This window comes from Cibotium barometz, chromosome 8 (genome assembly GCF_041138505.1).
Source record: "Cibotium barometz isolate CiBa-2024 chromosome 8, ASM4113850v1, whole genome shotgun sequence".
In the NCBI taxonomy this organism is placed as follows: domain Eukaryota; kingdom Viridiplantae; phylum Streptophyta; class Polypodiopsida; order Cyatheales; family Cibotiaceae; genus Cibotium; species Cibotium barometz.
Genome location: NC_141053.1, coordinates 33,637,160 through 33,650,284, shown reverse-complemented (window position 1 = coordinate 33,650,284; position 13,125 = coordinate 33,637,160). Strand labels below are relative to the sequence as shown.

General features: G+C 38.0%; 1 pseudogene; it reads right to left on the bottom strand.

Annotated features, from left to right (window-relative positions):
* Positions 1-8,904: 8,904 nt before the first annotated feature.
* Positions 8,905-11,780, bottom strand: LOC147636170 (uncharacterized; annotated as a pseudogene).
* Positions 11,781-13,125: the final 1,345 nt, after the last annotated feature.

Here is a 13,125-nt window from a genome sequence, read left to right as displayed (position 1 = left end):
AACTCAACACATATGGGGGTAACAATGGTGGTAATCTTGTGGACACATGTGGTGAGGATGACGATGATGGTTTTGAGGCTTTGCAAGCAAGAGGCATTAGTTTGGGTGCAATGCAAGCAAGAGCCAATGGTTTTGATGTTGTGCAAGCAAGAGGAATTTTTTTTGGATGCAATGCAAGTAAAGTAGCAATAATGCTTTGTTAAGAATCAAAAAACTCAAGTTGAGTCTTCTAAAATTGTCATTATGCAAAGATTGGAGTCAACCTTGGATAACATTATGAAGTCCCTTGAAAACCTTAGACATAGTCAAGGTGAGTTTTTCAAACAATGGGAGAATCAAATTCTTTACCTTGGCCTATCAATGAGTCATACGGTCAAATGCTTCTTCTTCACAAGATGTGGATGGAGGAAAGTAATGTGCAAATAAATTCTTTACCTTGGCCTATCAATGAGTCATACGGTCAAATGCTTCTTCTTCACAAGATGTGGATGGAGGAAAGTAATGTGCAAAATTCTATGGTGGAGCCATTACAAGTGAAGGCAAGATAAGAACGATCAATGCATGTGAATTGTCGGTACCATCTCTTGGTTTACCTCTTGCTTTGAGCGAGAATGGAAGAGTTATTATATACCTAATTTTGCAAGAGGTTGGCTCTACAAAGGACAAATGAGAATCTCCATTCACTCTTGCATTTGGTTAATGCATGGATATGACTATGTGGGTCTTTATGAGTCATTATGGGAGTTGAAGTTGACAAGATGCTGTAATTTCTTGACAGCAAGATGAGAATCCATATACACATCGATGCAAAGTTTGGGATTTCATCTTGAGTCTCGACGACATCTCTACATTGGTGGATTACTCTTGTGTTAAATCCATAGAGGATGTCTTGGATTTTGATGATAGTATTGGCAATGCAAATGCATGCATTGATGTGGATGGTGGTAGAGCACATTTTGAGCACTTACATGCTATGGATCACGCCTATGTGGTTCTAGGTGATAGATACTATGCTCTGGGTGATTTTTGCAAGATGCCCATGATGTTGATGGTTTGGCCTTATACCTTGGCATGATTTTGATTTGGAGGCATTCATTTTTGATGTCCATATGCTCTTATACCTTGGCATGATTCAGATTTGGAGGCATTCAGTTTTGATCTCCATAGATGCTCTTATGAGGCTAGATATCATATCTATGAGACATTTGTGTTTTTTCACATAGTGGATGTTATCTTGACACTATAGACTTAGTCTAGGAGACATTCACACTTGGATATACTTGGGATGCTATAGATGTCATGGTTATACATACTCATGATGATGGTTATACATACTCATGATGATGGTTATATATATGTGGATCTTGTCCAGAGAGCCATTGATATAGTGGACCATGATGATGATTATACACATGCTGATCTTGTCTAGGGAGACATTGCTATAGTGGACCATGACTTGGATCATTCAAGGGATGATATATATGATGAAGGTGTTGGTTCACTTATGATTGTGTATGATTCCACCTATGAGGCAGGCTAATTTGGCCTTTGTGGATGTCACCATGATCCTATGGTCTATGAAGCTGATGCATTTAATTTCAGATGCATCACATGTCATTTGGGATGCATGGTTTTTTATCATGGAAGATGCCATGTTTTCATTTATGGTTACTTGGTATAAGCTTTTCCTTGGATCCTAGCACAATTGGTGGCCACTTATTGTTGATCATTGCACATGTTATTGTGATTCCCATGACTATGAGACATTGACATTGGATGGTGAATTTCATGGAGTTCCCTTTGATCCAAGCCGTCATTTGGATCATCATCTTGGTGGATCATTTGGGCTGGACTGAGCAAGAATGAGACTCAATGAGAAGAAGAAGAGACAAGCCAATTGGATCAAAGGCAAGCAAGTATTGGCATTGGCATGGGACATGGATGCTTTGTGCAAGAATGAGATCGATGTCAGAGTACCATAATAAGGAGCAAGTGAGACCATTGGGTGTGATTAGCAAAGGCATTGATTTGTGGTTAGGACCACAAGTTAGGAAGGACTATCTGGACATATGTGTCTACGTGCCAATGGCAAAAGGACGTGGGGTCGTCTGCCCCATGATGTGTGCAAGGTTCCTTGTATGCAATGGATTAAGTCCTCACGTTTTTTGGTAAGTGCTCAATCGTTATGTGGTGGGAAATGTTGTGTACTGCCAGGTGAATGTGTGTAGTGGCATGGGGAGTGCGTGGTTGGAAAGGTTTTAGATTGTCCAAGAAGACGTGTTTAGACTTTCCGGGAGAGTACATACAAACAAACCCAACTGAACCAACTCTACCTTCTGCTGCGAAGAGCATTCTACCCACTCAGTGGTAGGTAGCCCAAATAAGCATTAAAAGAAGGGTGAAGGGTTTACCTACACTTACTAGTGAGTACATACAAACAAACCCAACTGAACCAACTCTACCTTCTACTCTGCAAAGAGCATTCTACCCACTCAGTGGTAGCTCAAGTAGTTGCATTTGTAATTGGGCCTCTCTAATTTTTTCTTCCAACTCCGTTTCCTATGTACTATAAAAGAAATCTCTAGTCCTAAGAGCATTGAAAGTATCTCTCCTAATCCTACAAGTGACTTAATGTAAGGGCTTGTAGATGCCCTTGCTTTTATATTAGATCACATCGATAGTGGATGATGATATAGTTTTGGTGATGACCTTGAATGGTCTTGGCAACAAGGAATATAGCCAGTTTTAGACCTCCAATGGAGTTTGAGAGAACTTTTCTGATTTTCAAGCACTGATTGCTCTCCTCATCCGTGAGAAGATGAATATTGGGGGAGCTTTATCCTCTAGAAATTCACATGAGTAGGCCTTCCACTCAGAAATAGGTAGAGGTAGAAGCATATCATTAACTAGAAGCCAAGGTGTAGGCCGTTTTGGAAATAGAAATTAGGGATAACAAGAACAACAAGAATCTAATATACAAATACATGGAAGAGGCTAGAGAGGCTAAGGTGGTTGGCAAAGAAATCAAAATGAAAATAGTATAGAGTGCTATTAAACCAGGGCATATCGCAAAGGACTACTATAAAATGTAGAATGATATTAAAAGTGAAAAGTTAGCAGAGGTAACTACAGCATCATCAATGTAAAGACAAAAGTGAGCAGTTATTTATGATGCAGCACATACTTAGTTCCACAACAGGAGATGTGTCAAGATTGAAAGATATTTCGTATGTGCATTCTCACGTCTCTAACCACATGACCAATCATGGTGAATAGTTAATAGATATGTAGAAAATGAAAAAAATCAAGATATATAAAAACAAGTAATGATACTGAACACCCTATTACATATGTTGATAAAGTGCCATTGTCTATGTAGGATGGCAAAATGAAGTACTTGACGGATGTACTTCGTGTTTCAAATATTACGAGAAACTTGGTTTTTGTTATTGGACATATGGTTGAGCAGGGTTTGTAAGTGAGGTTCAATCCTCAAGGGTGTTTTATGGAAGACCTTAAAAATCAGTACTGCTTGGTTGCAAAGGGTAACAAAAATGAGGTTCAATCCTCAAGGGTGTTTTATGGAAGACCTTAAAAATCAGTACTGCTTGGTTACAAAGGGTAACAAAAATGGTAGGGGATGTTTACTTTGGATGCTAACATGCTTGAGGTGAAGACAACCTATTTGCACATGGGACATGTGTCATTGTTGTAGATATTGACATATGGCACAAGCGTATTGGTCATGTGAATATATAGTATCTGAAGTCTATGCAGGCCCAAAATATTGTTATAAATTTACCAAAGTTTAGGATTAATGATATGCATAAAGTATATAAAGCATGCCAGCTTGATAAACATGTCAAACATGCTTTCTCACATGAAAAGCACGTTAGTGTGAAAGGAAATTGGACATTTGGATGTGTGGGGACCAACATGGCTACAACAATTGTAAGTTGTAGGTATTAAGTTACATTCATTTTGATGATTGCACTAGGAAAGTGTGGGTTTATTTTATGAAGAAGAAAAGTGAGGTATTTACTCACTTTCAGAGATTTAAAGCCTTGGTAAAAAAGAAAAAAGGTATGCATATCAAATGCCTGAGATCGGGTGGTAGGGGAGAGTATTTCTCTAATGAGTTCATTAATTTCTTAAGAAAGTAGGGAATCAAGGGATAGTTTTCATGGAATTACACTTCGTAACCAGAATGGCGTTGTAGAAAGAAAAAATAGACACATTGTAAAAGTGACACATTCCTTGATGTGTGAAAAGAATATGTCATATTATTTTTGGACAGAAGCAGCAATAAATACTATTATATTATGAACAAGACCCCCACCACTACTATAACTATTCATGGTGTGATGCTTGAGTAGAAGTTCACATGATAAAGCTGGATGTGTCTAACTTGAAAGTGTTTGGGTCTATTGTATATGTGCATGTTCTCGATGAAGTGAATAAAGTTGGATCCAAAGGTAGAGAAATGCATCTTCATTGGTTATGCTTTGGAGAAGAAAGGCTATAGATGTAATAACCCTACTACTCATGAGGTACAAGTAAGCATAGATGTCTTTGATGAGATGAGTAGCTAGTATACACCAGTGAAAACAATAGAAGATGTAGGTGTAAGATGTAATGATGTTGTCTCACATGTAGGGCAGCAAAATCAAGTGCTTAGTGGAAATGGAGAGTCGTCTAGCAGTGGATCCATTGTTAGTCCATGGTTAGGCTGGTTGGAGAGGACATATGTAGGTACACATGTATCAGGTAAAGGGAAGGAAAGGGGATCAATCTTTTGTGCCTGGTCTATCAACATGTCACTCTCATGTGGATGGTGACTCTAGTGGCTTTAAGTAGAGCCTTGATAAGGAGCTTGGCATTCCATTAGTGGAGCGCTACTTGAGGACACTAAACAGTGATCCAGGTGTGTGAAGAGCTATGAGGGTTAGATACCCTATTGACAAGTTGAGATATGATGGATATACAATCCATCATTATGCTTACATGGTTAAAATAAGACAAGAGTTGGAGCCCACTTATTTTGAGTAGGAACTTGGAAATAAAAAATGGAAAGATTCCATGAATGATGAGGAGATGGCAGCATTAGATGTAAATGCAACATGGGAGTTAGTGCCTTTGCCTAAAGAAAAGAAAGCAATTGGATATAACTAGGTGTATAAGAAGTTCAAGCATAACTTGGATGGATCAATGAGCATGTATAAGGTAAGATTGTTTGCCAAATGTTATGCGTAGGCCTATGGCATTGACAATGAGAAGACATTCAGCTCGGTTTTGGTAAGAATGAAAAAATATGAGAGCTATCATTTCTAAGGCTATAGTGAAGGGTTGGTCTTTACATCAGATGGATGTAAAGAATACTTTCTTGCATGGTCATTTGCAAGAATAAGTATACATGTTGTAGACATGGGGTTATGAGAGTCATGCACACCCCAATTTTGTATATAGGTTATGCAAAGCCTTATATAGCTTGAAGCAGGCACCTAGAGCATGGTTAAACAACATCGGGGGGTATCTTATTACCATTGGATTTTAGATATCCAATGCGATTTTTTCACTTTATGTGAAAAAGATAGATAGGGGGATCATGTTGTTAGTCATTTATATGGATGAATTGATTATCTATCGGTGATAATGATACTAACATAGTGATAGTAATAATGACATAATCGTTGGTGACAGTGATGCTAACATAGTGATAGTAGTAATAATGACATTATCACTAGTGATAGTGATGCTGGCATACATGATATCACTAGTGATAGTGATGTTGAGGTAGTAATTGTAATAATGACATTATCACCGGTGATAGTGATGCTAACATACATGATGTCAAGATACTTTTGAAGCATAAGTTTGAGATGAAGGTTTGGGTGAGCTATGGTATTTCTTGGGTGTAGAGGTGGTGAGATTACCTCATGGCATTTTGTGACATAGTGATAGAGTTATGGTGACATTATTAGTGGTGATAGTGATACTGACATACATGATATCATGATGCATTTTAAAGTAAAAGTTTAAGATATGAAAGATTTGGATGAGCTACAGTATTTCTTAGGTATAGAGGTGGTGAGATCACCTCATGGTATTTTATTATTATCGAGGCAGTAAGGCTTAGACATGGTGTTTAAGTATGGTATGATAGGCTATAAGTCTATTTCAGTGCCATTGGAATAGAATACAAATCTTTCCATAGATTTAGGTGATCTTTTGGAGGACCCCACTATGTATATATGCACAGCGGGTAGCTTGATTTACATGGCAATTACTAGGCTAGACTTGAGCTATGCTATTAGACTTGTGAGTTAGTTTATGTAGGCCCTTGGAAGCCACACTTGGATGTGGCTAAATGGATTCTCAGGTACATAAAGTCCATAATTTATTATAGAATTTTCTATAAGGCTGCCACATAGATAGACCTACATGGTTTATAGATGCTGATTGGGTTGGTAGTGTTATAGATAGGAGACCTACGAGTGGCTTTATGTTTTCTTTTGCGAGTGCTACTATGAGTTGGAGTAGTAAAAAATAGCCTAGCAGTTGCCTTATCGAGTACAAAGGCAGAGTATGGGGGCACTCTACTATGGTAGAGTGTGAGGTAGCTAGTGCCATTTGCAAGCTCTTTAACCTTCACCAAGTAATCATTTATACTCATCTTCCCTCTGGTCACATTATGCAGCTCCTACTTAGATGCATCTTTTGAGCTTGAGTGTTTGTACTGTACATCTTTCACCGAGGTGTCTCCTTAGGCATTTATACATCTTCGCTAAGGTGTTCCAAGCCTACTATATACCAAGATATCCCAAGCCTCCTTAGGCATTTGTGCATCATGTATATGCACAATCATAGAATCTGTCACATAATGAGAGGCACCTTTATGACTCTTTCATGCTATGTTTTATATGCCTTCACCTATTGTGGGGTATGATTTTCTTCAGAAAATCTATGGTCCTTTCCATGACCTATGATGAATTCCCAATATCCTTTTCCTATCATAAGCTACCTCACAAGCTGCCATAACAAAGCATCCCTATACTCGATAAGGCAACTGGTGGGCTATTTTTTGTTGCTCCAACTCACAGTTGTACTCCCGAAAACATAAAGTCGCTCATAGATCTCCTGTTTATGACACTACTAGCCCAATTAGCATCACAGTTTGCCATTCTTGCAACCGAGCTGAATGTCTTCTCATTGTCAATGCTATAGGCATATGCATAACCCTTGGTAACCGATCTTACCTTATACTCACTCATTGATCCATACGAGTTATACTTTCCCTTCTTATACAACCAGTTATATCCAATTGCTTTCTTTTCTTTAGGTAAAGGTACTGACTCTCACGTTGCATTAGGATCCAATGTTGCCATCTTCTAGAGACTAGTCTACAAGACTAGACGAGTGTAGACTAATTTAGTCTACAATATTGTGTAAGCTAGAGACTAGCCTATTCTAGTCTATAATATTGTAGATTAGTCTAGTCTACAATATTGGGGGTTATAAAAATGCGAGTTTTTAATTTCGATTTTTTAGTCCCAATATGGAAAAATTGGGAGATTTTTCAATAATGTGTCTTCACTTCACATATGATCACCCACCACACAGGAGATGACAACACCACCAAATTTTTGAAGTACAAAATTACCTTGTGTATACGTTATCATATTAATAGATAACCATCAATACTAAATGTCATCAACTCACTATGCAAAACTTGTCACACTTCACAAATAATGGCTAGAACTCATCACGTAAAAAATAAGTGCAATTTGTCACTTCAATAATGGTTAAAACTCGTCACTTAAAAATAATAATGGTGCAAATTGTCAAGTCACAAAGAATGTTAAACTTGTCATCAATGCTTGAAAAAATGGTTTTTTCAACCATGTAAAATAAAGATAATGTTATGAATAAATTGGGATTTAGCCCTCAAAATTGCACATATGTTGGGATGTAAATCTAAAATATCCCAAAACATGATCGGGAAAGTAAGGGCAATGCAAAACTCTAATTGGGAATTTGAAATTTCAGTTAGAAAATTTACACTACAAATCGGGTTATGTGAGCACTGCTTGTCATGACACAATACATATTATCGAGGATTAAATAAATATATTTAGGGTGTATTAAAATGCCAAATAGTTCCTTGTGCATTAGCTAGCCTATGGGCCTAATGTTGGTTTGATAAGACGAGGCTAATCAAGCGCATGAAGGCGACATCCCTAATGGAGAGAGTTGGTTGATGAATAATCATGTGCTGATTGCATTGCAAACTTAAGACATGCATGTAAACATAGTACATATGCTTGCATGTAAGAAATGGTTTGTGCTCTATCTCTCGCCTTTGAAAATCTTGACACCTACAGTAAGGTTCAACCTTGATGTGCACATCATTAACAATTCTTTGTTATCAAACGAAAAATCACATGACTCCTTGCCAATAATGTTTTCTCTTCCACTAGTGTTGCATTCATAGCTACAGTAAGTTTTCTCGGCTTCTTTTGATATCCCGTGTCTCCACTCTTGCATGACACTTTGTCGTCTTAGTTCTACTGAAAATGGTGATAATGACGCAATTTTCAAGCTAAACCTTGCTTGATTAAGACTTACCAGCTCCTCTTTTGTGACATTAGTACCAAGATCAACAAGCCATTTGGATGGCATCTCTGGTAGATGCTTGACAAGTTTTTCCACACCCCATGTATGCTCTACATCGTGATTACAAAACCACATTCATTGAGATATTTTTTTCATCATATGTTCTTTTGACCCCCAGAAAGAAGGGGCCACTAGTCCTCATGACCTACTCCCCATCATGTTTGTGCACCTTCTTCTTTGTATCAATCCAAAACACTTTCTTTTGCAATGAGGTGGCATTCTCCTAATGGCCTACAATGTCATGTGCACATTTTCCTCGACAACTGTCATTACGTCTCTAGAGTCGGGTGCCATTTGCACATCTAATTCTCTTCCAGCTTTTGCATCATCCTCATTGGATTCATCTAAACAAACAACTGTCTCATGTGGATGCAGTGGCTCGTTTGACAAGTTTGTGTCAAACCTAATTTTTTGTTGGACATCCGCGTGGCTTGCAATGCCTTGATTCCATTACATACCGTGGTCTATGTGAGCTATTCTCTGTGTTTGACCTCTTCTTTTTTTGCACCATTTCTTTATCACCATGAAGTAATGGCTTCTCAAACATAGGGGTACTAGCAACTTCTCCTTGCACCATATGGGCAACACAAGCAGGACCTGGCGTGCTACCACAGAACTAACTCTCTTGAGAAAAGTATCCATATCGAGTCCAGTCCCATTATACTGGCCAATAAAATATCCAAATTGTTGTGTTACACATTGAATATATGAATTGATCACATCAGAGACGCATGCATCATATAATGAAATCTTCCTCTTTCCACCTTCTCCAGCTAGCCGGTTAGCATGCACACTTTCAGAAAGGTTTGTATTTGGAATGGCCGCCTGCTCCCAAGGACTTCTATTATCCTACAAGGTCCAAAGATCAGTAATACTCTCTAAATTCCTTGAGCATCTACTTCAAAGAAATTACCATAAGGATAACATAATACATACATCTGTGTGTAGGTAGCCCCAATGAGAGATTCTGTCTTCCCACCATTTAAACCATTTTTCTAATGCTTTAATATTTTCCTTTGGTATGGTCCCATTTCGCCACCATTTCCTAATTGTATTAGCTTGCCAGGATGCAACCTCTATTATTTTACATAACCTCCACTCCTCACATACTTCGATGATCTACTCTTTTGTCGTTTAGGACAAGTTTCTTTTGCTTCTGCTGCAAACTCTATTCCTTGTGAAATAGACATGATCTCTCTCGTCCAACAAGTACGTTATCAAACCCTCCATTGTACACTTTTTGAGTTGTTGGCTCCTGCTTGATCTTCTATGAAGCCAACAAAGTCAGGCATTAGATGCCCACATTGAACCATGACAGCATTGAGGTTCCCCCAAAACAAGATCTATGACTTTACATCCTCTTCCTTCGTCTCACAAATAGCAATAACCATCAATCCCTTCAAGTTATACCAAAAGTATATGCATTAGTTACATTAAAATAGCTTCAACTTTTCATAGGTTTAGAGAGCACACGGATTGTACCGCGTGTCGTAAATAAAATAGGACATTGTTGCCCACCCATAAATTTTATGTGTATGATTGAAATGCACCCATGCACTACATAGGTCCCCTTGTCCTGTTCGATGCATGCGGTTCACAAGGTCTACACCTGATCTTGGGCCTTTTGTGGACATTTTGAAAAGAAAGCATTTGTCTCATCAGGGCTACCTTGACCAAGAAACTGACTGCCATAGAAAAATGGGAACTTACACTTCCTTTTTAATTGGAGAATGTAATCAGATCCATCTCCTATAATAAATGCCTCTTTATGTTTCTCACAGGCCACAATGCTCTTGAACCTACAATCAAGAGAAAAACAATACATATGACATCCATTATAATTTTATGTCACATTAGTCTTTTCTAATTAAGTTTAGAGCAAAAGGAACTTGCCTTTGATTTTGCACCAACGGCATCATCTCTTCCAAGAAATTGCTAAGCTCGGTGTCTCCCATAGCAACATTGTTATCCAAAACAAGGGAGTCCAAAACTATTTGACGGGCCACAATCATTTGAATTTTCATGGACTGCTCCCTCTATCCACCGTTAAAACTATCCAAACAAGTTTCCTTATTCATTCAATAGCTACTCTTGATGTCCCACTTTGGACCCCATGTTTGTGCTCGCCCACTTGCACTATTAAGCGTGTCATGCCTTCACCAAGCACATAGTAGATCATACAATTGCATGTTGCAATACAAGAAACAACTTTCTTGCAATAATGACATGTTATTCTTGTCCTCTCCTCTTCTGTTAAAAGTCCTTTGCTTAATTGATTGTTTAAATATCCATGAAAGTAGGAATCATTGAACTTCTTATTTTTCAAATAGTATTGACATGTCACCCTATGACACTCCAGTGAACCCAGGCAATAGCTTAGCTGAACAATATAATTTATAGATATGTTTTTTTCTTTGTGGCCTTGTCCATATATGACCATTAAATCTCTACTCCATGCCATCCATTGTTTTACATTGTGGTTGTATGTAGGTGGGAGCTCAAACAAAATGTCTCCATTATACTCCCTTGGTAACTCAGAAACAAGATATGGTCCCTGATTTATCAATCAATTTCCTCAAGCGGTGGGCACCTGTAAACACCAATATCCATGGGAAAACACTCTTGACTTGCCTCTTCTTTGGATCATCTACCCTACTGTCTATATTCACATGTCTACCTTTATCCATCTTCTCAAAGTCCAAAATGTGACCGTCTGACCCCTCAGGGAGGTCTCCTATAGGATCATCACTGGCCTCCCCTAGCCTTGTTTTTTATCTATCATTTACCATAGCCTTGCCTCAGCAAACACCCAAGCAAGTCCCATGGCCAAGACAAAATAAATTCGAGAAATAGCCAACACGTGATAGAGACCTTAATTTTTTGGCCAAAAATCAAAATTTTCGTAGAGCTTAGCATGGATTAAATCGAATTATTAAAAAAAAAAGTCCTGAAGGAGGCTACATTTGCACGGCCTCCTTCATGACTTTTTTTTTTGTGAAACGCGAGTTTTACAAGGGAGCAAGGGAAGATGATTTGCAAGAAAGTTACCTAGCTAGAGGTCGTGGAGGTTTGCCTTTGCGCAACATTGTCTGGCTGCAAGAAGGGGATATGTGGTAGTGGTGAGAGAGGGTAAAGCTAGGTTGCAACTAGGGCAACCTGGCCTCATAATTTTTAAAAAACAAAAATGTAATCTGATTTTTATTTTTAAAATATAATCTAATTTTTAAATACTTACACATACACACACAAACACAAATAAACACACATACACATAAACCCACTCTCACACTCACACACATACACACATACATATGAACACACTAAAAAAAAACAAAAAAAACAAAGGAACACACACACACACACACACACACACACACACACACACAATTAAACGTACATGCACACATATATAAACCCAATCACATAAATAGACACACACACATTTCTCGCTTTCTCTTTCTCTCTCATAGAAAAAACAAACAAACATAAAACACACAAATGTAAAAACATATAAACATCTACTCTCTCTCTCTCTCTCTTTCTCTCTCATAGAAAGATGGGCAAGTAGAAAGAGGAGGATCAATACACACATATACACTTTGAGACCAAACACTAAAAACACCCTTGTTGGTTGCATTTCTAAACCAAGCTTAAAATAGTTGTTGCATAAGTGTTTGAATAACTTAAATAGAAAAAAAAAATACACACACGAAATGAAATATACATATGAGAAATAAAATAAATGCATTTTTGTCTCAGCAAAAACTAATAATAGATAACGATTCAAAAAGTATTATTCCTAAATTAGGATTCTAAAATATTTCTTTTTGTTATTCAAGTGGTGGAGGAGGCTGTTCTGGCCCAATATTTCCCATTTACTCCTCATTTTCCTCCAATTGTTGTGTCCTTGTTTAGTATTTTTCTTTTGTTCATATGTATTCCTTCTGTGTCCTCTGAGAGCAATGAGAAGAAACATCATTATTTATGGACCTTTGCCTAGGCAAAAACTTTAGCTAGTTTTTGAAGGTAGATGGAAGGAGCTCAAGCTTCATCTTCTAAAGGAATATTTTAATCTGCAAAGAAGTGCCAATGACATTGAAACCGCTCTCTCTCAGTCACATGAGCTTGTGTGAAGATGGAGCCAGTAATTCTGATGGAGAAGAAGGTTTCGTACTAGATGTTAAGCTTCACTTGTTTTACAAGATTTTTATTGAGATTGGTGAGAATGTAACACGAGTCACTATGGAGGATGATAATAAAGCCATTAATGGGAAGATTACCAGTGTCTTGAGCATGATTGAACTACTACCCTTGAACAATAGTTTGCATGTGGCTTTGCATAGTGCAAAAAATATTGAGAAGGTGGCGGAGCTTCCAACGTCTTATGATGGGTACATAGCATATGAGCTACCTCCTTGAGAAGGTGGCGGAGCTTCCTTATGATGGGTACAT